Genomic DNA, 25805 nt, shown 5'->3' with positions numbered 1-25805 from the left:
TGCCTCAGCTATCCTTCAGGCAATGAAAACCAAAGTACAACTGAGGTAAATTTTTACCAGGCAAACCAAAACTACACAACCAAACAAAAAGTAGTCTTCACACTCAGCTGTCAGCAAAAACTGTGTGAAAACCTTGTTCTCAGTTCAATATGCTTGGCAGTTTGTGCTCTGTGTTCCTGCTGGTGGGGAATGTTTAGAGGCATTTGCACAATGCCCTTAATAACATAGTTTAACGTTTGGTCAGCCCTGGAGTGTTCAGATAGTTGGACTAAATGATTGTTGGAGATCTCTTTCGACTGAAATACTCCTGTTCTATTCTATTCTATTCTATTCTATTCTATTCTATTCTATTCTATTCTATTCTATTCTATTCCTGTCCCAGTGGTTGTCTCTTTCCCCAAAAGATAAAGATATACAAAGATAGAGAAAATAATACATAAATCTTGCGGCTGTCTTACCTCAGTACAAGGCTGAATGCAGCTGAAGCATATTTTTTACCCACCTCAGTAGACAAGAAACAGGACACCAAGGAAGATCAAAACCTCATTTGTATTCTAGAGATCAAAATACCCAGGGAAGACAAGTCACGCAATGGCTTGCGTGTATAGAACTACTGAGCAAGCAGAAATGCAGTTGGACACATGCCATGAGTGGCCAAACCAGTGTGGTCCCCAGTTCTGTCTTTGTTTCTGTGCCTGGAGCCCAGGACTTAGGAGGAGGTTGCAAATGGTTTCACTCCAGTCTCTCAGCTTGTGTGAGTGGGATGGTCCACTATAGATTAGTGAGTAAACTCCTAAATAAGGCCTGAACCAACATTGCTTGTGTTGTGCTATGGAGGTCATTTAGTGATGCTGCTGTGGTGTCTTTTGCTGTGTATCTGGGTTCTTGCTAATTCTATCTTCTGTGTGAGGGTCTTTACATGAGTGAAACAGCTACTGAGGAAATGAATCAGTGTTGCATGGTTTGGCTCTTGGTTTACTTCAGGCTTCAGTTAAATGTGGGCATGTGGGACTTTAAAAAAATTCTGGTTCCATTAAGGTGCAATGAACCTTGCCTGAGGGTGCTTTATGAATATCACCTTAATCTTTTATAGTTGCTATTTGCATATTTCATATAAAGAACCCTGAATCTCTATGTGGCATTTCTCTTACTCTGTCAAAAAAATTCAAGCTCTTCCTTGCAAGAGCTAGTGTGGAAATATGTGAGGGACAGGAATTTCTTTTAATATAATTTGGTATCTGTGGGAATTAATGACTATGTCAGTGCTTTTAATGAAATCACATACACTGTATTTGTAACTTTACGTTCTGATCCAAAAATCTATTTAATGTCTCTATTCCAATCTTTTATAACATAATTAAAATCGATTTTTGTCTTTAAATATGTAATCCATAACAGAAATGTCATCACTTTGCATAATATATATAAAATATATTGATAATTATTCAAATAGAAATATAAAAAATAGGAATACTCCAGTAGGAATGCAGATCTGTTGTATAGTAGAAGCATTTTTGGTGATCACATTTTTTCAGGTAGTTTATATTACAGTTTGTTCTGTGTCCATGGATTTGATATTGTGTGTTTAGAACTGAAGAGTTAAAAAAGTTTACCTCATTGTATCTGAAACATGAAGTTAAAAAATAGTGAACATAATTAATTCTGCTAATGAGAAGTTAATTCTTAAGTTTTCATTCAGTTAAATGAAATGTTAAATGGAATGTTCAATAAAAGTCAGTAAAACCAAGAGATACTAAAAATAAGACAGATTAAAATTGCATCCAGCATTTAGCAGAAAAAATGAGATCAGAATTTTTTTTGGTTGATAGCTTCTGGGGGGGATTATTATTCCAGAATACTGAAATAATCATTTAGTTATCTTTGGAACAATTTCCCAGAAAGTTTTAGTTATTTGATTTTTTGTTTCATTTTAAAATTATTTAAATGCACTATTAATGTCAAAATTGTAATTTTAAAAAAATTTTTGAATAATGAATTTATTCTCTTCCCACACTTCCATCTCTCAGCATTTTATCTTTTTGAGTTATATTGAAATAGTCTAATTTTGAACAGTTCAATTTCAAAACTTTGGAATCCATTGTAAAATGGCATTTTCATCCTTTGCAAAGCCTCAATGATGACCCCAAACTAAAAGACTTTGTTAGTATTTCACCATGCAGATTTCATCCTTTCTTTTGTTGGCACCACTTCGTTTAATAGTCTTTATCTAGTAGGAGATGATTAGCACATTCATTAGCCGTTTGAATTGTTTATGTGATGACAGATTTTTAATGTAGTTTGAGTTACAAGTTATTGACATAAAACATGTTAAGTATGGAAGTCTGCAAAGAAGAGATGGGCCAAGTAATACTCAGACTAACTGGCTATTTCAAGTACTGCGTATTTCAGGCTGGCTTTCTGGGCAGCTGGAGCAAAGCTGCCACCTCTGGCACAGTCTTTCCATATTATTAAATTTTCTTGCAAAATTACTTTGTGATAAATAATAGAAAAGATAAACAGAGTAGTGAGAGTCAAACTGAATGCAAATTGCTCTAAATTTGCATGAGATTTCAAAGAATGGGAATAGCCAGGGCTCTGTGCCTCTGAGTGGAAGGTTTTCTGTACTGAGAGGAGGAGAGAAAGAAAGTACCCAGGCAGCAGTCTGTTCACATTAGCTTTATTTTCTTGAACATTTCCTTGGGTTGTTTCTGTGCTGGGTAAGATAGCAGGGATTAGCTAGTACAATTTATCTGTTATACATTCTCTCATCTCTTAGAGAGGTTAAATTAAATAGCTCCTGCAGCTCTGTCTGCAGCAATATTCCGTGCCTGGAGCTACACCAAGGTGGAACAAGTAGCTACACTGGGAAATGTAAGAACAAATTATCTAATGAAACTTTAACTTTGAAATAATATGAAGAATTATGGAATATTAATCCAACTATTTCTGGGTGGGATGTGCCTGGCCTCGTCTGACCCTTGCTGCTGGGCCAAAGGTGGCAGCTGTGGTGTTTCACCTCAGAGACACCTTTGGCTGGCTGGGTGCTGCAGCTGGGCACTCGGAACAAATCCAGGCATGGTAGGAACTCAGTTTACCTCTCGTGGAAAAGGTTCAGGTGATGGTGAAGAGAAACAGGAGAGGATTCTGACGTAGAGTTTTAATCCAGAGTTTTATTCCAGGATGAGAGACCTCTGAATCTTGTAACAGCTCCCAACAGAATCCAGACCGCATGGTCCCGTCTCCTTTTAAGCCCGGGGACAGGGGGAGGGAAGGGACAGGTGAGGCACCAACCAGGTGTGAGGAGGGGAAGGCCCAAGGATACAGACACTCGGACAGGCCAATGAGCCTGGACCTGAGTGGCATCTTTTGAACTTCTGCCAACCACACCACGACCCTGCTGGAATGTTAAGATTGATGGACAGCTCTCAGCAGGAGGGCAACGGGGGAGGGAAAAGGAGAGGTTGGCACACCTGGGGGCTTGGGCTAGGTGAAACAGGAAATGGAATCACACTGCAACAAAGAATCATAGAATCACAGAATATTCTGAGTTGGAAGTGTCCCACTGGGATCATCAAAGTCCAGATTCTGGCCCTGCACAGGACCATCCTCAAGAGTCCTGTGCCCTCATACGCCCAAAAGCATTGTCCAAATGCTTCTTAACTATGTCAGGCTGGTGCTGTGACCACTTCCCTAGGCAGGCTGTTCCAGTGCCCAGCCACCCTCTGGGTGGCTTTTTCTAATATACATCCTTTTTCTAATATACAACCTAAACCTCTCCTGACACATCTTCAGGCCTATCCCTTGAGTTTGGTCACCACAGAGAAGAAATTGGTGCCTGCCCCTCCTCCTCCTCTCATGAGGAAGTTGTAACTGCAGTGAGTCTCCCCTCAATCTCCTCCAGGCTGAATAGACCAAATGACCTCAGCCACTTTTCATGCAGCTTCCCCTCAAGGCCCTTCACCATCTTCAAAGCCCAAGAAGGAAAAAGAGAGAAAAAAAATACCAAGAAAGAAGTTTATTTTTATTGGCAGATTTGACAACACTGTGTCTCAGCTATGGTCTCTGCAAGCTGGAATTGTGTTGATAATCCTCCTTTATTTCCACAATTTCTTTTCAAGCTCAGCTGCATCCTGCTCCACATCATGAGGAGCTACATATTCATATCACAAGCTGGAGGTCATGTTTGAGTCAATAACAGCAAATAAATCCAGCAGCAAACATAGGTCTGACCAAAATACAGAGGAGAGAAGAAGATGTGTGTCCATGCACTGTTCACATGACATCTACATATACTACCTAGCCACTGGTAGGATCTCTGGGAAAGAGCTGGACAGCATTCCCACCACCCAACATGAGGACAATAGGTGCTTCCTGACATTAATGAAGGACTGAATCCACTCTTAGCTTACCGACACAACTTCAGTGTCTTCATTCAGAAAGGCTACCGGGAGTGCTATTTATTTTAGATCATAATTGCTGGATTTCTCTTCTTTCATACAAAGGAAATCAGCAAAGCAGAGATTATTGCTCCAACTTTAATTAGATATTTCCACATCATTGAGCTTTCCGGTTATTGTTTTCCCAGTAATTTACTAACCTTTGCTTCTCTTCTATTGAAGTAGAGGTGGTATATAAATGCTAGAGCATTTGGAGATAATGTACAATGTGCAGTCAGTGAGTAAGTGTCACCGATTCATTAAAAAGCCCCACAACAATCTCAAATAAAGACAAGAAGTAAAGAATTTTGGCATCATCCAGAGAGGGAAGAAAACCTTTAATTAATTTGAAGCCTTCAATCATTCCACACATTCCACATTCTTGCTTAGCCTTGGAGAGATATCTTTCAAATATTTTCCTCAAATACTTAGGTCATTTCACTGGATGAGAGAGGCCATATTCACCAGTAAACACAGCATACTTTTAAAAATGGTATGGCAACAGACAAGTGCTTTTGTTGGTATACATTACATCGTTGCGGGGGGATACTGGAATTATTTTGGAAAGTCCCCTGATGCATGAGACTTATCCCACATCACATTCTTTATGAAGCATATTTAGTCCAGGGTGCAATATTCTGAAGGAAATTGGTGATGGTTCTGGTGCTTTCCTCCTAAACCACTGTATTCTGCCTTCCTGGTAGTAAAGGTTTTCTTTCTCCATGCTTTCTCCAGCCTGCAGTGAATTGCACCCTTTTTCTGCTAGATTTCTGCAGCTGGTTTTCCTGGGTGCTGGCATCTGAACTTCCCAAGCTATTGCAGTGGATCACATGATTCCCCTCTCTGAAGGTCCAGGTCACTCTCTGACCCCTTGCAGTCCTGAATTAGTGACATCTTCCCACATGAGCACATTTCCTTTGTCTCAGTCTGGTCTCATTCTCATTGTTGATCAATGCTCTCAATCCATTACTGGCTATCTTGTAATTTAACCTAGCTGTTCAGTAGAATTTCATCATAAAATCAATAGTGGTGTTGTCCTGCTTTAATAGAGGTAGATGCTTCTCTCAATGAATTGTCTGTCTGTGGAAGAGCTTCTGTGCTGAAAAACAAACAGGAAATATGCAGTGGACTAAGTACTAAGCAGCTGTTTTCACAGCTTATTGTCAAGGATACATGGCACATGGTTGACCATGATCTTTTTTTGGATCCCCAAGGAAGAAGCTGTGATATATTAGAGGTGTTGAGGTTCTGTTACATGCTGCAAGGTTAGCTGTTTCTAAACATTTATTTTTGTAGTTTCCTATGTGTTCTTACTGTCTCTTTAAGGCAGTGATGTGGGAATGAAATGTTTAGTGCTGAAGGATCAGATCCAAAAATAGAAAAGAAATAGTTCTGAACATAAGCAATCTGAAGTACAAAGCCTAATGATAAATATAATTGTTAAAAACAGGAAATGGTGGTAGAAATAGTAGTGAAGTATTTGTTTCTAGTAACAACTTATTTCTTCTGTCTCCAATAAGATAAGTGTCCTGGACAAACTGTATGAAATAATGTGAAATTAAAGGTTGTAAATTAGAGTTTCCCTTTACCAGGTTTTAAAAGCTGTAGTGCACACTTGATTGCAGCAGAGAGTCTGGAGAATCCTGCTTTCTGGCTGCTCTCATGGCCAAATTATTTGCAAAAATAAAAGCAAAATTTGCAGAACCTGACATCTGGAATTCGTTCTTTCTAAGCCAGGCTAGCTGAAAGCCCTATTAATAAAAGTATGGGGCTTTAAAATCTAATTAATTATTTAAAAGTTCTGTGTTGGTGGAAGGTGGCTCTTCCTAAATAATGTGTAAGAACACTTGTAATGATGTTTCATCCCCTGTGCCCTCTTTCTGGAAGGGTCATATGTGGGGCAGACGTTGATGTTTCAGTTTACAAGGCAAAGGGTTGTGGAATGTTTTGAGTCTTGATTTAGGCCCCAGAACAAACCCTGCGGCTGCTTGGGAAGAATATTCTAAGCTGAGAAGCAAAACATTCCATGGTCCTTAACCAACTCAAAACATTGACATCTGACTTTCAGGGTGGCATGAATGAAAGATTTAAAATCCAAGAATTGTACCCTTTTAGATCTGAGTTCTGCAACATGCCTGACATTGTCCTATGGTGATGCTGTAATTTTAAGTTACATGTTGTACCAAGGACATTATGTTCAACTAACAAGAAAGGGAATAAGTTTCCAGAGCCATTTCACTCATAGTTGTTAATAGAAATTCATTTTATAATAGATGAAGATAAAAAGAAAGTTTTCTTGAAGAACCTATATTACAGTCTCACAAAACTGATAAAATGTGTCAAGGTTCACAGTAACTACTTTAAAAGATGACTTAAACTAAGACCTATTTTATTTAAGTTTTAAGTTACAAATAATTTATCAAAAGTAAAAACTGGGCATGCCACACTTTTTATTTTACAAATATAATTGTTGAAGTTGTTATAAAGGTTAATATTAATTCCATTGTGCAAGACAACTCTAAATCTATAAATATGTGTACTACAGATCTAAATTGCCATCTATCCAAACACCATTTAATACATGATTAAACTGTCTCCTGCTGCTTTTCCTAACTCATGTGCCCCACATGGAAAGAATTTGTAGGCTAAATCCATTTTCTGGATGACATACTAAAAGTCTTTCTAATTCATTTACGCACATCTAAATCCAAACAAATCAGTGTCAGCCTCCCTTGTAGCCCACAAGGTCTCTGGGAGGAATTAATCTGATCCTAAAGAAAGTGTCTATAAGATGTACATATGAGGAATCTGTAGCAGCCTGCTTCACTGCACTAACTGTACAGGAGGACTCCCCTTAGTTAATCAACTAAATTTAACTAAGACTACTGTGGACAACTAAATTTAGACAACTAAACTTAGGTGGGAGGAATTCCTCCACAACAGTTTACATGCCAGTTAGAAATGATGATCTCACTGTCGTGGGCAAAGATGAAGCTGACTGTCGTGGTGCAAGTCAAGACATAGTATCAGGACAAGGGAAGCTTTCACAATTGCCCCATTTTATGTCTAACTTGAGAAGCCACTGCCCTTAGTCACTTTAATATGTTTCTCATGCATTTCACTTGCAAACTTACTGATACTCATTACGCTGTCATCTTTTCATGGTTAGATTTTTTTTCTTTGCCCATGTCTTCTCACTCTGGTTGAAATATGTTAACCAATAAGTTGGTTATGCTCTTAAACTCAGTGGCCCTGGGTACACTTGAGTGTGAATTAATGTCCAGAGAGCAGGAAGAGTACAGAAAAATGTCTCACCTTTTTCCAGGTTTCTGGCAGAGTGTGTGATACAGGGCACTTGTAGTTCTGTTTGCTTTTCCTTACATTTTCTATTATATTCCAAAAGATCTTGTACAACAGTCACTATGGTTGCTTTGTGGTTCAGGTGTTATCTTCTAGGTATTCCAACAAAATCAATTATATAAGTAAGGAGGTATGTTTTGTTTGTTGGCTAGACCATGGTGGATGTTGTAATTCAGAACATCTTATTTTAGCAACATTTTTTTTTTTATTTATAAGCTTGGGGTGAAGGAGTTGGAACTATTTACCAGCTGACTGACAAAAGCTTAGAACTTTGCACTTGGCAACTGATTTGTTGAAGATAGAGAATGATGGTGTTATGGGCGTGGTAATTATTTGCAGTACATTAACTTATTGCAACTTGACAGCCTTTTCCCTTTAACTTCATATTGAAAGTGTGATGAAGTAGTCCTTGAAGTTTGATTATTCTGCAAAAGTCCAACTATTTAAAAAAGTCATAATAGGATTCACTTTGAAGGTTGTTTAAGCGGCAGGAAATATCTCAGATCCCCTTTATCTGACATCTTTGTCTCTATTCTCCACCTGCATTTTGTAAAATATGCAAGTAGAAGATCCAAGTACTATGAATGTATTTTCAGAGGAAACATCCATGATGAAGATGTGTTTAGTCCAAATGATCTTTGCAATTTATCATATCGCCATGTCTTCTGAAGCAAGGATTTGAGAAGAACAAAGCTCTCTCTCATGTGAGGAGCTTTTTATAGATTTCTTTTAGTAATAATCAGAAATAGTCTCAAAATACAGTGTAGCTCTATTTAGGCATTTTTGGGTGATGTGTGGAGAACATTGTCTTAAGAAAAAGAATATACAAAGCATTTTTATTCACACTCAGCATAATGGTAACAGTTAAGCAGATTTGCTTCTAAAAAGGTCTTGTGGTAATTAATTAAGGAACTCTCACAATTTCCTGGATGGCAGAGGTGGTTCTGACTTGCAGATGAACATGAGCAATTGGAAATCTCTCAACTATTGTTCCTAGGAGTCTTCTCCACATATATTTATAAAATAATTTTGTTTCATCCTGTTAGATGTAGCAATATTTCACTATCAACGTTGACGTGCAGAATTTCTGAAGAATAGTTAAAAAGCCCATAGTATTCTACACTCATTGGTCCATGATACATAACTGTTACAAAATTAGAAAAGCAGCCGCAGAGGTTTATTTTCTATCAAGAAGGGAAAAAAAAAAAGAAGCAGCTGGAGACAAATCACTCTTGACTTGTTGAGGTCAGTACAAAACATGGATAGAGTTTAAGACCTATAATTTTTAAAGTCCGTAGTATCATCCGAAATAGAATTACTTTTCTTTTTTTAATTATCATATTCTGCTTACTTTATCTGTGCTATAAAATACATAGAAAGCATAAGTCTAAATTCTTTTTAATAAATGTTCAAAATTAACATTATGCACTGGCAGAACAACATTTTGCTATGGCAAATGATAATCAAAAAGTTGATAGAGTAAAAATTACTTTGTAATTTTCAGTTCATATTCTCAATTTGTAGACCATGTAATAAATTTGAGCATACTCTCATTACAATCCTCTGTTACGATTCTAACTTTGTCTTTGGTGAAAGGCCTGCCAGAAAGTGTCTATTTTATCTCTTGTGCCTTTATTTCTAGCCAGTCCTGAATGCAGAACTGAGAACTGGCTCTTTTCAGGCTCTAAGCACTAGTTTTTGTCATCATGCTCTTTTCCCTTCTCCCTGTTGTTGTCAGTTTTGAATTTCTTTTTCGATGGCAAAATTCAGAAAGAATACTGAAAACTATTATGTTTCAGAACAACATTGGGATTAGAATATATGTCTGTAAACAATCTCAGAATGCTTTGCTCAAGATTTGACCAAGTTCTCTGAACACTGAACCATTCTATGAACATCAAGAATAACATGTCTTTCTAGTTTGAAAGCAATGATCCTCGGTAATTTTCTTAAAAAATGGATTATAATGTTTTTACTTTCAAGAGAAAGACTGAGTGTCTTACTTGAAGAACAATTTCCTCTAGATCTGTGAAGAAGTGTGAGGGGGTGGGTTGGGGGTCTTTTCACAAAGTGGAGTTTAAATCGTAGAATTATAGAACAGTTTGGGTTGGGGTTGGGAGGGACTCAACACAGAGAGAACTTAGTCATGCACTAAAGTTCATGCTGTCATGTAGGTAACTGAACCCTTCCCTTGATTATGTTAGGTGCATCTTCCAAAGGAATTAACTCCATGTACCATCCACCAGGATGCTTGGAAATAACTGCAATTCTGTCAAATACCAGTGGCATAGGGGGAGCTTTCTTAGGTGTTTAATGATCAGAGCAATTTATGTCAGCACAAAAGTTTCTAAACTGAAAACAAGAGATTGAATTATTGTAGATGCATCCACATTAGTCTAGTATCATAACATCAAAGTACCCTCTTAAGTGATTTTTCCCTCCTGCTTTTCCCTGTACTACCAAGCTTTGTTTGGCACTGCAGAGAGGCCTGGAGCCTGTGGATTGGATTTCTGTACAAGATCCAAAGACAGATCATTGAGTCCAGGTGTGTTCCTGCCACACTCCAGCTGCTAATGCTCAGCTTGCTGGACCAGGATAGAGCTCATCTGAGGTACATCACCTGAAGTACAGGGTTCTCAGCAAGGAGCTCTGCTCCTACTGCACTGTGATATTTGCTGAGGCAGATGCAGTGTTATCCATTCCTATAGGAATGACAGCATGAAAAAATAATGCTCAAGCTCCAGTGTGCTGTTGTGACCCACTCAGGTTTTGCACATGCTTTTGGGGAGCACAAAGCAAGTCTCAATAAGCAGACTATGCCTTCCTTATGCCTTGGTTCTGTCACATGCAGATCTGTGTGGTAGCAGGTGGTTTTCTGAATATAGCTGAGACAGCAGGGCTCATGTCACACAGGCACAGGTACACCTGCTCCTGCTTCCTCTTTGGTGGTTGCTCTTGATCAGCCTTGCTTTGCACAGTTAAAAGCAATGTGGCAGAGATTAGCTATTTTAGCAGTCGCTCATCTGCTCTCATCAAATCAGACTGGACTTGTAGAAGTAGAGCTGGTCACCAGCCAATTCAATTCCTCACTTCTACCTTCTCACCTGACACAAATTGAAGCTTTGCAGATAGCCTACTAACAGTGTTCTCAAGAAATCTGGCTTAATTTCCTTTATACTTCCTATTTTTGGTTTAGTCTGGTTTGGGTTTGGTGGGGCAGGATTTTTTGGGGGAAAGGGGGTTTGGTTTTTTTGATTTTTTGGAGGAGAGGTGTGGATAAAATAAGTTGGTTGAAGAACTTGAAGGAAAAGGTTAGGATAAAGACTTGCTTCAGGGATGAGACATGATATTGAAGCTATCTGATGCTGTCACCCCTGAAATTGTGACAGCTAGAAGTTGTGATTGTGACTGCAGTAGAAAGCTTTGCCCATTGTCCCATAGCAAAAGGCAAATATACATCCAGTTCACCCCAAATCTTTCTAGCTGATAGATATCATAGAGGAAAACAACTTAGATGAGTGGTTGTCAATAAGCAGGCTGTTAGCAAAATTTGCTTAAATAGGTCAGGGTTGAGTATAATTAGAAGTAATGGGGTGTGAGATAGCAAAGTGAAATACCAGCAAAATATCTGGAAAGCATTTTGAATCGTGAAGTGTGTTGGACTGTGAAACATTCTCTCCTAGTGCTGAAATACATGCATATGTGTCCATCATTTATGTTTTGTGCTGTTTTGCCTTTCTAATGTGATATGATAATCATGTATCTATGAAAATTATTGGGAAGTCTTGGCAACCCTGATTTAACCCTAGCAATATATATCTCTACTGGGGCAAGTAGTGAGCGAAATATCATAGATTGGAAATAAGCAGATGGCAGCCCAGAAGGGCTCTGACGTTTGCTCAAATGTGGAGTAACAGGGTATCAAGCTGTGGGATGATAACACCTGGTTGCCTGTTAGCACTTTGTGTCAAGGCAAAACTTTGATTGTCCCAAAAATGGAGCAGTGCCTGCAACAGCCTCATCTGTGCCAAATGATGGCTGCTAATGCTTTATATCTTCATTTTCTCTTCAGATATTGATTTAATGGGAGACATTCTTGATTTTTTTATTAGTAGCAAAAAGTGCATGGCAAACTCCACTCAGGCAATGAGGTGAAGCTGCACAGACATCTCCCATCCATTGCTGAATGTTGCCAGCAGCCTTGAATTCTCAGTTTTTGCTGACCTTCTGACACCATGGGAAGAAGAGACATGCTCTTTTCTGTCTCTCTGCCCCTGTGCATGGTTTTCTTATAGACTGCACAGCCAGGGAGCAGTTTGACAGCAACCCCCTGGTAGTGCAGCTGCCTTAAAGCAGATGGTCTCCATTCTTCCTTCCCCAGCAGACATCTAAATTCTGTGTGCTCCTGGGCTCCTCCTAGTGCGTAGCCTGGCAGATGATAGCTTCCCTAGAGGCAGCCCTTTCCCTGCCTGTCATGGCTTTCACCTGACCCAGATCATATCTGTAACCTCAATGTATCATCTTGTGGCCCTGCAGACAATATTCAGCAGAACTGAATTCTGCTCACCATATGGGATTTGTATCCAGGCCCACACAGGGTATTCATGCAGGTGTCCATGAGTGTGCTGGGTGAGAAAACAGTCTGTGACCTCTTGGAGCTGGCTGGCATGTTGATCCCTAAGGCAAGTCATAGCACTTTGCAAGTGCTGTTACTTTTACTGACTAAAGCTGTGATGAAGTTGGGTAAAAGGCATGTGTCTAAGTGACATCTGATATGGCAGCCTTCTGGGATTCTACCTGTGGACAAAGGAGGATATTTTCTATTTGGTCAGTTCCCAAGGATGTCTCAGGCATGTAGGATATCTTAAAGGTCATTCTCTGTTTAGAAAACTAATCCCATCCTGGTTATCCACTGGCAACAGAGGGAGTTTGAGGACTTATCTCAAATGCCAATATCTACATTTAGACATTTAACGTAGGTGTCTTAACCCTGAACTGAATGCCACCCACAGTTTTACTCTCCCAAAAGAAGTAGTCTAAGGACATGAGATTGCCTAAAGCAAAAACTTGCCAAAAACTTGCCAGTAAATGATTGTCAAATATATACAGCACTTTGACACAGCTCTCATCCAAACAGTTGGTTGCTTTTCAGAAATAAATGAGAGTATACTTTTAGGGTCCACTGCCGCTAGGTGTAACTCTCAATTCTGTGTTATTTACCATATTCCCATGGACACATTCTGCTGAGTGATCCACTACCCATCTCTTGTTTTTATGTTACAGTTTTTTTTCTAGCCAGGTCCCATAAGTTATTAAGCCAAAATGCTAAAACTGGTGGACATTTTTCACTCTTGCAGGATCCAGATACTCTTGTTCAGTCAAACTGAGTAATTGTTTCTGAGAAGAAGAGTTTTATTAACAGCTGGTATTTCTACCTTGAGGTTGACCTTATGTTTTGAGACAATTAGCTTGATTAAGTTCTCACTGACATGCCACTGTGCAATGAGCTTTGGAACTACTCTGTAAAGGCAATGTCTAAATTATACTACCCTTGAATTAGTCCCATTTGTCTTAGTATTTAAGCAAATGAGTGTGATTAGTCTAGAAACAGTTCTACCTCTGGAAAACAAATAGCTTGTTTTACTATGAGAATTGTTACTGTGAACAATATTAAAACCTCAGTCAGCTTCTCCTTACACAACCAGTGTTAAGTGAGCACTCAAGCACATTATGTACCAATGGCAATTTAATTTTCCCCCTTGTCCCAAGCAGTGAGTGTAGAGAACTGAGGGATCCATATTTCAGTAACATTCTATCCCTGATATCTGACAGTCTGAAGATTTTGCTGCTGTAAGAAAAAAAATCACTTTGAACATTTTGATTCTTAATCATTCCTAAAAGGACTCTTCTTTCTAGTCACAAAAATTAATTTTAAATTGAATTATTTTCAGTTGTTTGTCTGACTTTTCTCCTCAGAGCACTGGTAAAATAGTATCTAGTATCAACTCTTCTTATGATGGATGGTATTATGTTAACAGTTCCTGATTATTTGTTAAGGGTTATTGCATGTCTGAATCTGTAACTCCCAATGGAAAGAATGCCATAATTTTAGATTTCCTTGAATAGAAACTGCTGGTGTTTGTAGTGGCTAGAACATCAGGGCCCTAACCCACTTCAGCAGTGAGCAGTGTCCAGCACAGCTGGCTGTGGGTGGCCTGGCAGGTGGTGTGAGCCCTGGGGGCAGCATGGACCACAGGCAGCAGTGGAGGTCCCTGTGAGGACACAACTTCAGCGGCAGGGAAGCAATGGCTGGAGGGGATGTTGCTCTAAGAATGTGTGCTAGGCTGTTCTTTCAGAAAAGATGTTACTGTCAGGCCAGAATAACCTGCTGCTTATTTAGTTAATGCATCCCCTGTGCATTGAATTTCTAACAGAGTCATTGTTAGATTTCAAGCATTGTTTTTGATTCTATGCGTCTGCTAGAGTATCAACTATAAGTAGTTTTAGACAGAAAATTAGTATTTTAAACAGTGTATTTTACAATGATACTCTAGTAGATGCATGGAGCCAATAAAATAACTACTTTCAAACCATAACATCAACATTGGTTACTAGAAGTACATGGCCTTGTTACTAGCAGCTGGTTTTATCTTTGGGTTATGCTCAGCTTTGTATATACTCTCATCTTTGGAAGAAAAAACGGAATTGCAATGGAAGCTCCATCACTAGCACCTGAGTTTGAAAGGAATTCCTACACTCAGTGTGTAACTGCAGTGTCAGCATGCTGGGTATCACAGAGAGTGTAGGATACACCTGCACAATGATGAATAATGTTCACAGCTTCCTCATACCTATTTGAAGCTCAACTTCTTTGTGTAGCTTGGGGTCAGTTTCATCTCTCAGACAACCAGTTTCAAGGAAAAGTACATATTACTTCCCTTGCCAGTTATAGTGAATTGTACATATATACCCCTAGAATATCTGTGACCTTCTTTAATATCTCTGGACATTTAATGAGATTTCTAGTGGCTAGCAGTGGTTTGATATGTTGTTATATAGCACAGCATCTGAAAGGGAACATGTGCCACAACTCATGGTGCACTCCCTTATGTGTCAGTATTTGTATTCTTACTTAAAAGGGTATTAGAGTAAGAAATAAGTTTCCTGCAAAGGGACACCTTTCCAAAACAAATTTGTCTCATAATCTGCATTATTGCAGGCATAACTGGCATTATTGCTGTATCTGGCTTACAACAGTGACAGACACCTGCATATCAGGAGATTTCCTGATCTTTCTAATCAGGGTAGGGTCTGTCTTCCTTTGTACATTTGTGTTCATTTGGTTTTGACCAAAAGCAATTTCTTATTTTCAGGTTTTTTATTTTCAAAATGAACTTTCTGAACATCTTTCGTTCAGAGAATTCTTCAAATGCACGTGCTCAGGCCAAGATTCATACCCAGCTGTGTCAGTCAAAAGAAAGAAATGGAAATTTGATTGAATTCCTTGCAGCAGGATTTTCCTCCTCTTTTTCTGCTAGTTCTAGAAAGAGATCAAGACAAATACATTCCAACTTAGAAACCTTAGTAGGCTGTCTAAATTTACGTAAGTTGCATCGAGGTACAGCACTACTGGATGTGGTTAATATCTAAAATGTTTACCTCTTATATTCACTAGTAAGAGGCAGTTGTGGGTGTCATTCAACTCACTTGGAAAGAAGAGTAAATAGTAAAAACTTCTCTTTTCAGCCACTTAATAATTGCCTTTGTTTTTGCCTTATTGGCAAATAGGAAGGAAGGAAGGAAGGAAGGAAGGAAGGAAGGAAGGAAGGAAGGAAGGAAGGAAGGAAATGCTTATATTTATATTCCACCTATTTTATAAAATAAAATGGTTGTGGGTATATTTAGAACAAATTTCCAATACAAAGTTCATGATGTTCACAGGGAACATTTGACATTTTTTACTACAAGGGGTCATGGAGTCAAAGACTTACTGACTACTAACAAACAGAAGCAGAGACCTGTGTGATACATCTAAGTAGAGAAAACTGACTAAAGCTCATGCTCTGGGGAGGAAGATAATTACTGGAAGAAGAGAAGTTCTTATATATATGCATCATTGCAGAATTAGGTACATGCCTTATGAGTTTTCTTTTGCTTTGCCCTTGAGACCAGTTATTCCACTATTGCAGGAAGCAGAGTACAAAAGGTTATTCTAATCTAGCTAAAAGTGCAAATTACATGAGTGTTTACAGAATAATTTTGAAAAAGGATTTTTTTTTCTTTTATCAGATTTTTTTTTTGACTTAAAACAGCTGAGGAAAAGAAGAGCATGGGTTATCAGCAGATTAAAGGTTGATGATTATGATGCAGTCTTGAACAAGGTGATTGTAGGTCTGGAACTTAATCAAGTAAAATATCCAAGCATGAGATGGAGAATTATTGAAATCGTACAAAGCAGGAAAGTGTATCTTGGAGTAAAAAGCACACTTTGATCACTCAAAAAAAGTGGTGTGGCAAAGGAGTAGTGCAAACACAGAAGGAGTCTGAAGGTTCAGTTCAGCTGACCACTTGGAGATATCTATTTCTAGTTAAATACCTAAGGCTACCAGGGTTTGGGGTGTGACATAAGAGCTAGAGGGGACCTGTTCCTTTTCAGGAGGGCAACTGGGGACAGATATGGCATCCTGGGGTGTTTCAGGTGGCACCAATGTGCAAGGAATAGGCCGGAGTTGTAAAGGAAACATATTTATGCAGCCTGGCCAAATGAAATCTGAAGAGGGATAGCTTTTTCTCCAGCTATGCTGGAAGAAGGATAATCCTGTCAGCAGTCCTTAACAGCTGAACATTATTTAGGACTGAGGCAGTTGTCATGCTGGAGGAATGAGTCTGTCCACCACCACTCACAGAAGCAGTGGGTCAAGCAGGGGGATCCCAGCTGCCTCTGAAAAGGAGTCTGATCTTTACAGATTGTTGGTGAAAGTTGCCTGTGTGAGAGGCTGGATTTGGTAGCTCAGGAAGCCTTTTGCAGTTCAGGATTTCAGGACCAGGAAGCCATGCTGATTTTCCCTCAACCTGCCTTATGTCAGAGTTCAGATGAGGTACTTATAGTAATCCTTAAGTTTGTGAATCTCTCATAACATCTGAGCTTCTTGATAGTTAAAATATTATTTCAAAGGGTTTCTGATTATGAACTGTCATTTTCCTGAAATATTAATGTTACTTGCTGTTCTCTTCAGCTTTTATTTGGTTGTCTTGCCAAGGAGTTATTCCTACAATGAGAATCCAAGTTAGGCTGGCTTGTGTTTAGATGAACTTATACACTCTGGTTTAAGATGAAGAAAGCATAACACAGGTGCTTCAAAATGAAGTTGTTTACTTGCTATTTCCAGACATAAATCTGGATGATTATTTTTTAAAGTAGATGAGTAAAAACCTTGACTAAAAGAGTGCAAAATTAATCTTCTGCCAGTTGAAAATTTTGACAAGATGCATTTTTCACAGTGAAAGTTTTCTGTATCAATTATTTCCTATTTTCTTATCAGTCAAATGTATTTTTTCTATGAATAAGATGCTGAAATTATTATATGCCTGGGAGCAGATTTCATTATTGAGGAGAAGAGACATTATATAATCCTTCAGAAAGTTCAAGTATTGAGGAGATAGATTTGTTGTTCAGATTTTCAGGTGATCTATTTTTAAAGTTTTTATGTTGTAATGCAGTGATGTACCTTCTTCTGACATTCTCCCACACAAGAATATACAAACTTCCTGAAGGGTGCTCAAAGTATTTGAACTATTACCAGTCTCACATAATTGCTGCTGGGTCACAGATCTACAGAGTACTGTAATAGACATGTTTTTGTCAGCCAGGGAATCCACATGACAGCTTTCTGGTGCCATCACTCCCTAGCAATGAGAGTTCTCTTATTGTTACTATTTATATCTTTCACTCTTGTTGGAATTTAGCCGGAGACTTTTAATCCTGAATTGTTATTTGGGCATATGTAGAAATGACAATGTGGCCATGCAGGCCAATTTCTGGAAGGAACTGTTATTCTGGATTTTAGAAGCTTTATAATACCTTGTCAAGTTATTCATTAGGGCATGTTCTGTGCTATACATTTAAAGGTCCTGAGTGACATGAAACTGTCATTTTATGACTTCTGGCAAATAGGGCTTGTCACTTTGAAGTCTTTATTGCTACAAGGGCAGGAAGGGGTTAGTCATCACATAAGTGTACAACTTCTTGAGGAAAAAAAATACTATTATTTTTATCAGGCTTTGATCCAGATAGTAAATAGTTTCACTGTTAGACAAGTTAACCAAACAAATTATACATTTGACTGATTTATATTAAATTCTTTCATTAGGGTTTATTACCAATGGGTGATCATCTTCTTATAGACTTGTATAAATATATTTTGTGTTGTCTAACTAACTAAATTGTTTGCTATTGAGTTTAAATGTTTTGCTTTGATGTCAGTTTGATTTCAATTTAATTGAACATTATAATTCTTTTTACTTGAGTTCTTGGATTACTATGGTAGGTGAGCTTAGATAATAAATTTTCCTGATTTTACTTTCATGAAGTCTTCTAGTAAAATTATTAAAATACACCAACTCAAGTGTCTCTAAGCAGCGTGAGGCCAGAACCACAAAGGATATGGGTGGAAAAAGACCCATAAATTCCAAAACTTGAACAGTTTTCCCTAACTAGCCTTTATTTATTTTGAGGGGTTTTTTTAAGTTCAGCCTTATTCAAGGCTCCCCACAAAATACACATAACACTCTGAGGGCAGCAGCCAGTACTAAAATGCTTATGTGAGGATATATGTATGACCACAAATCTCTTCACAGCTGGCTCTCTGTTGGTCCTAAATACTTGAAAAGTGTTTTAACTTATCCTCAGGCTGGCTTAGCTTGTACATCTGAAAATGGACCCACAGAGGAGTGTTTTTATTAGCAAGTCTTTACTAAAAGTATTTGGGCAGTCTGCCCAAACTCTCCCTTTTCTGGCCAAAGTGCATGCTGCCTTGTACTTCATCATAGGAAGCATTTCAAGACATGTGGTTCTGTGTGAAAACATACCCTGAAACTCAGAAAAGTCACTGCTCCTTGTAGCATAATTCCCACAAGTAATGCTCCTGTCCTGTATTTCCCAACCTAATCTGGATCCTCTCTTCTTTCCTCCTCAAGTGAACTTGATCAGTCAGACCTTTTCTGCCCAACCCTTTTCTCAACAGATTGTTTACAGGCTTCTTCTCCCATCCTCTTCTCATTTGGAGAAAGACCACCCACCCTTTGCATGAGCAGGGACAGCCCACTCCCCCTGAGAAAATGTTGCTGTGTCCCCTGAGAAATGTTGCTGTGCTGTGTGGCTGCTGCAGGATCACATCCACAGGGCATTAGGTCAGTGCTACTGTTGGAAATGCTGGAAGGCAGCCTTCTGTGTAGCTAGATGACACTGAAGTACTTTTATCTTGAAAACTGTTTTGGAGAGCTCCTTGAATTTACCCCGGAGGATAACACCAGCCAAGGAGACAGGAAGGTCGACTCAACTGGATGTTGCAGTCACTCATTAAGATCATTATCTGTGTTATTGCCTTCCCTGTCCTTCCCACCCTAAACTGGCTGCCTACTGCGTGTAGGCTGGACTCGCATCTTTCATGCTCCATCATTTCAAAGAACAAGTTCATGTCAGTCAGGGGCAAGCAGTTTTTCTCTCCTTTGCTCTGGTGGCAGGTTTAAACACGTCACTATTTCCCTCTGGGCAAGAACAAATAGTTCAAGCTTCAAGGTCATTCCCACGGATTCCTGAGGGCATTTGCCTACTGCTACCCATCAGCAAGAGGTAACCGTGCATCTCGTATTTTTCTGAAGAGTGCCTTTTTCTAGTTTAAATAAACTGGGAAGATGAACTAATTTAATATTGTCCTCTAATGTAATACTTCTGTGACCTAATGATGCTCTTTTTTTTCCTCATGAGTGAGCTATCAGATTTTTGCCCACAGGGTAAATGAAATTAAGCTTAGTTTTAAGTGTATTTGAAGAACCAAGTTCTTGAATATCTCTTCTTTTAAGAAATATGCAGATTTGCAGTACTGTATGCTTGACCCCAAATCATCCTACACCTCTAAGATCTGGTAATAATTTCTAATGTCTCTCAATGGTCTTTTATTTCTATTTTGATATTTCTCAAACTCCAGTCTGATAGTAGTCTTGTAGACTTTAAAGGTCACTGTTATAAGAATCTATCATTGTCAACTAATATTTGGTGTAACATCAGCCCTAGAAGGTAAAAGTTTCCTCCCATCTGGCATTAAGTAAACTTATAGACCATCTTTATGCTATATATGAAGGACCATGCTTTAACCGCCGCCCCCCCAAACAATGCTATGAAATTGCATCCTGTCTTTTACAAAAAAACATCAAAGTAAGTAGTCTGTGTCACATCATGAAAGGTTTACACATTCAGTGTCTCAGACTCAGACTTTCCTAGGTCTTGTTCTCTTAAGATGCTGATATAAAATGCTGGTGGTGTTTAATCCACCATATAACATTGTACCTTAAAGTTGTTCTTTGTAGCTGATGTCCTGCCTTCCTGACTGTAAAGCCAGGACAGCTGTAAGCAGATGACATGGCAGCCTGCTTCCCATCATCCACTACAGCTGTATACTAGGTCATGTTCTTTGCTTTACTGAAACTTTGATTATGAGGCATTTTAGACCAGAGCAAAACAAAGAGGTTTAGCTCTTTTCCAAATTAGCAGTCTTATAGGGAACGTGCACCATACTGAGTTATTCAGTTTATGTCCTGCATGTGTGAATCAGTGTTAAATTTTAAATTTCAAATTGCTACGTTTGCTATTGTCAGCTTTCAAATCTGAACTGTAGTTCTAACAATGAAAAATTCCTTTCAGGTAAGGACCCTACATACTGTATTGCCAGCTATAACAGTTGTAAAATAAACAGTGCTAGAAGGCAGGCACGATCAGTGAAACTCCATCACCTGCAGCCAAAGTTGTTCGAGCAGTCCCTGGAATCAGCCCAACTGCTGGCTCAATATCTTCTATCTATTCTACAATTCTCTCTTCCTACACACTTTCCAGGCACAGTGTAGGAGTTAGCCTGGACCCCAAATTATCCCCAGAAGACAGTTCTCATTCAGCTGACCTGTTTTGGGGTGAAGTATGTTTAACAGGATGGACACAGCCTATCCAGTTGACCCCAGTGCTAGAGCATGTTAAAGTTGCTGTCTAGGCATTTGGTTATAAGGCAGTATCTGGACTAATGCTGGGTTCAGAAATCAAAGGCTTATCTGCATTTCTTTTGTTCTTGTTGAAATGAAACAGTCTGTTCTGGTGACTGACAGAGAAGAAACTTTATGCTTCATTTGGACTGGGATTTATCAGAGCTAGTCTTACTTTCCAAAATTCTCTTTGAACATCATTTTTACTGTGCATCATATAGCGTTCTGTGTCAGATTAAAGCTGGTATGTCACAGATCTATTTTAGAAGGAAAAATGTCATACTTTCATCAACCTAAAAAATGTCAGAAACTTTACTTTGCCATGAAAAGTGCATATAAAATAGTTTCAGAAGATCAGAGAAATCAGCATGTTATTCACTTGTCATAAATGTTCGGGTTCTGAGCAGGGTGATGCCATAGTTACATGTGAAGTTTCACTTTTGCTTTTTTTTTTTAATGCAAATAGTCTGAAAAACAAACTCATGAGCAAAATCAGAAGTGCTTTGATTATATAGAAGAAGCTATATAGGATAATGCTATATTTATCTATCTATATATACTGTAATTCTATAGTAAGTGTAACAGTGGTCAGTGTTGGAAATAGAGTGTCTTTAGAAGGGTTGCGTCAGTGAGGATTTCAGAAGCTGCACATGTGGATACTAACAAGCATATCTGTATCACTCCCACTTCCCATCTGCTGAAGGAAATGTGTCCTCACTGGGGTCTCTCTCTGTCTCTGGAAGGTTTGCAGTACATCTGTGAGCAGTGATACGAGTGGCTTGTCACTGAGGCTCTTGGTGCCTGCTGATGGCTCACTCCAATTTCCCTCTCACACGTGGTTTTGGGGTAGGGGGCAGCAAACAAAGTAAGTGCAAGTCAGGGTCCTCTGGAAAAATAGGGAGGATATGATCATATATGTAAAGGAAGCAAATATGGTTGAATAAATGCCAAGGAAATCTGATTGCAGTTTTTCTTGAGCTTTAAAGGGGAAATATCTGTGTGCCTGTGGTTAAAATATGCATGTATATGTACATATACACAATGATACAGCAGCAGAAAAAAAATCCAATTATTTATTTAGGACTATCAAAATTAATAACATCAACTTTTCTAAGGACATATGCAATTATTAAATAATGATAGAGTGGAAATGGTAAAGGTTTGCAAAGAAGGTGGAATGTTACCATTCCTCCATGAAAAACAACAGATGAAAGAAACAGTCCCACGTAATTTGAAATAGTGGTCTGTAGCAGGTGCAAAAAAAACCTGATTGTTAAGAAAAAAATGTTTTCTCAAAAGAATCACTATTTTGTCAAAGTATTATGATTTCCTTTTTTTAATCTATTTCTCCTGCTCAGGTGCTGCTGGTATTTCCATTGCACAGCGGGAAGCACCATATAAAGTTATTTTGTCTTCATTTCTTCTCTGAAGTATTTTTATTATGTGTCAGGTATATGAACTCTGTAGAAACTACAATTACACTTTCCATAAGTTTGTACCATAACGTTTTTTCTTTCATTCTTCTTGCACTGGCCCTGTGATTTTGACCTCTTCCTGCAGAGATGTTCAAAGCAATTGGAAACTTTTGTACTGCTGCTGGTTTCTTTCTAGGTCTTACAGCTCCATGTAAATGTCATATGCATGCATTTATATGTGACAGCACAGTAACAGTTGTTACACAACACTATCTACCTGTAGATAAAATTATAAACAGGTTTTTGTTTTTTTTTGTAAACAGCCATGGAACCATTATCTTTGATGTTTGTATCACCCTCCAGGACCATCCTGTATCAGCAATCAATCTCTAGTTTCTGATTGCATGTAAACATAGACTTTTACTTAAAACAAAACCTTATTTATGGGTAATTATTTTCAAGAATTGGTACAGGCAACAAATAGAGATTAGTGGGGTGCAGCTATTTAAAAGAATGAAAATGTGTGTTTAATATGTCTCTTCTAAAAGAGACAAATTAAATTTAGATCTACTCAAGAATCATGAAAAGGTAAACAAAAAAAGTTCCAACAAGTATTTTCCTCATGGCTTACAGTGAAGCAGCAAAAGATGTTCATCAGACTTAAAATAAAAACAAAGAAACAAGAAACCCCCAAATCATTCTCATTAAATCATGATAGATCCCATCTGTAGGTGACTGTACTCTTCATCTAAAATAAACATCTCTGATGCCCAGTTTCATTGATACAAGTTAATTCATGGTTTTTCTCACAATAAATGTGGAGACAATGATCTTTTTATTCATGTGCTTTCAAGAGAGAGAAGCCTTTAGCATTAACCCCCCAGCTGCAGTCCCTCTGTTTTCTTCAGGGGTCTTGGGGAACTCTGTAAATAGTAAAAACCTGGATACTGTGTGTGCATTGTTGTGGGTTAACTTGACATCTGCCTGACAGATATGAAATAGAGCCTGTGTTGAGACCTAAGTCTTTGTCAGGTGGCAGCTGGAGTCAGGCAGGATGCCCTTCACATCCAGCACCCGATCTGCTTGAGTTTGGGAACAGGACTGTGAAACTCAAAGTGTCTGTGGCTGTCCATGGAATATGATAGTCCACATTTCTTGCAGATACCTCCTTGTGAACTATATTTATGTCTCTTAATTTTGATCTGAACATAAAAATTTTCACCTCCCTTGAATTGAACTTGCAGTTTTGAAATGAAAGAATGAAAAGCAAAGTGATAAAATACAGTGCATTAAGAACCTGATATCTGTTCCAGAGGTACAAAACTGTGCAATGGATATGAGCTTTATTTTACTTAGAGTGAGATTAACAGAACATAATCCACAGACTGGGCAACCTCTAGTAGTCCAGACTGTAGGCTGATACCATTCTGTAGGGAGAACTGGGAAACATCTTGCAAAGGTTGGCAATTCCTCAGCTCCTGTATATGGATGTGGCACAGAGTTGTCTCTCCCGTATCTTCTTTATCTTCTCCTGCCTGTGTCAAGCCATGTTGATCTGCTCTGGAAAACAAAGAAAACAACTTAGTAACAGCCTTTACATATCTCTCATTACACTACTTAAGAAAAGGGGGAGCAGAATAATTACTATATTCCTCACTATGTTAAGTGACTTTTTTTTGGTGAATGAAAACCTCACAATAATAAAAATATGCATTATAGCTTGCTGTAGAATCTCAACAGAGATTTTGTTTTAATGACTGAAAAAAGTGGAGTAAAAAGCAGCGAGTTAATGCAGCTTGCATTATCAACTGAAAAAATTACAAGAAGCTACAGTTCTTCCTCTAATAAGGTGTTCAACCTCCAGTTGAACAGCAGAGGGAAATATTTTTTGTCGACCTTGTTCTTTGAGGTCAATTTTTTTCTCTTCCCACTTTCCTCTTTCCCTTTTTTTTTTCTTTTTTTTTTTTCCCCAGGTGGAAGATAGAACCAGGAAAAACAATTTTGTTATAACAAATTTTTTTTGCAAAGTCCTTGAATAAAGTATCCTTGAATAAAGTACACAGAATAAAACCATAGACACCATATGCTTTACTATATGTAAGACTTTAGAGTTGTTTTATTGCTGCTATGTTTCAGTATTAATTCTAGTTTAGAACTGAGTAGTTCAGAATCAAAACTGGGACTATTATCTATCAGTCCTTGGAAATTTATCTCCTATGGATTTTGTTTTTCCTTTTAGGTTCTGAGTTTTAATTTATAAGTTAGTGAGCTCTGGTTAGAAAAACATTTTATGTGAATGTTTTTCTAATAGCATATGAGATTGAATCAAAATCTTAGTAGGGAAGATCACCACTGAGCTGTGAGTTCTGTGCCTGTCACAGAAAAGTCAGGGTATTTGAGCAGGACTAGATGTAAAGAGGTAGAAACTGTATTTAGTTGTCCACACACAATCCTCAAGCAACACACAAGTTGTTGTAGGATGTCAGAGAAGATCTCTCCATCGGAATTACCTTTTATGCAATTGGAGTTGATTTCAACACAGTTTTTGAATTGCCTTTCCTTGTGGCCCATAAATTCTACATTCTTTGTCCATTATCAGTGATGCATTCTTTTCCCCAGGCTTTGTTAATCTCTCCCTAGGTCTGAGACTACACTTGGACAATAGTACCACCTTTACCTTACCTCAAGTCCCTGCAGTAGTGGTTTATCTTACAGTCCAAGTTCAAGTTACCAGCAGAGGGATATTTGAAGGGTAGAGGGAGGTTTTGGTGATCATTGGTGGTCATAGATGCCATCTTTCCCATAACTTGGGGTGATCTTCGTTTGACCATTCATATGTGTATGAGCAGTTGCTTCTCTACACAGTTTGCTGCATTGGGAATTTTTTGTCTGGATGCACCTACCAGGATGTGCTAACCAGAACTCTCCTCTGTCAGATTTGGGGTGGTCACCATCCTGTCACTCCCTTCTGTGCTTTTTCCACGGCAAAATCTTTCTGTGGACTTTACAGTGTTTGAGACAGGTGACTGTGCTCTTTAAGTCTTTGCAGAACTGAATGAAGAAATTAAGGATGAAGTGGAGCAACACTTCTGGTGATAAACTATGTTGTACCATAAAATTTCTTGTTTGCCACAGATTTAAAAAAAGCAAAGGATCAAATGGTATTCTGACAGATATGCTTTTACTTGGTAAGTTACAAATAAGCAGTGTTTTGGTTTCCGCTTTTGCTTACATGTTCTATTGATAAAAAATGTTTCAACATTGCTTTCTAATATGAGTTTTAAATATGTATATACAGCAAATATTAATTTGGTGCACCATACCCCAAGCTCAATTACTGATTTTA

General features: G+C 38.4%; 1 protein-coding gene across 1 annotated transcript in view; it reads left to right on the top strand.

Moving 5' to 3' along the window:
- TRPC4 (transient receptor potential cation channel subfamily C member 4) overlaps positions 1–25805 on the top strand; it is a 132256-nt gene that overhangs the window by 24839 nt on the left and 81612 nt on the right. The window lies entirely within an intron of this gene.

This window comes from Agelaius tricolor, unplaced genomic scaffold (assembly GCF_023055355.1).
Source record: "Agelaius tricolor isolate 1412-34295 unplaced genomic scaffold, bAgeTri1.0.p SCAF_26, whole genome shotgun sequence".
NCBI lineage: Eukaryota > Metazoa > Chordata > Aves > Passeriformes > Icteridae > Agelaius > Agelaius tricolor.
The sequence above is the reverse complement of the archived record's forward strand: the minus strand, read 5'-3'. Positions and strand labels throughout refer to the sequence as shown.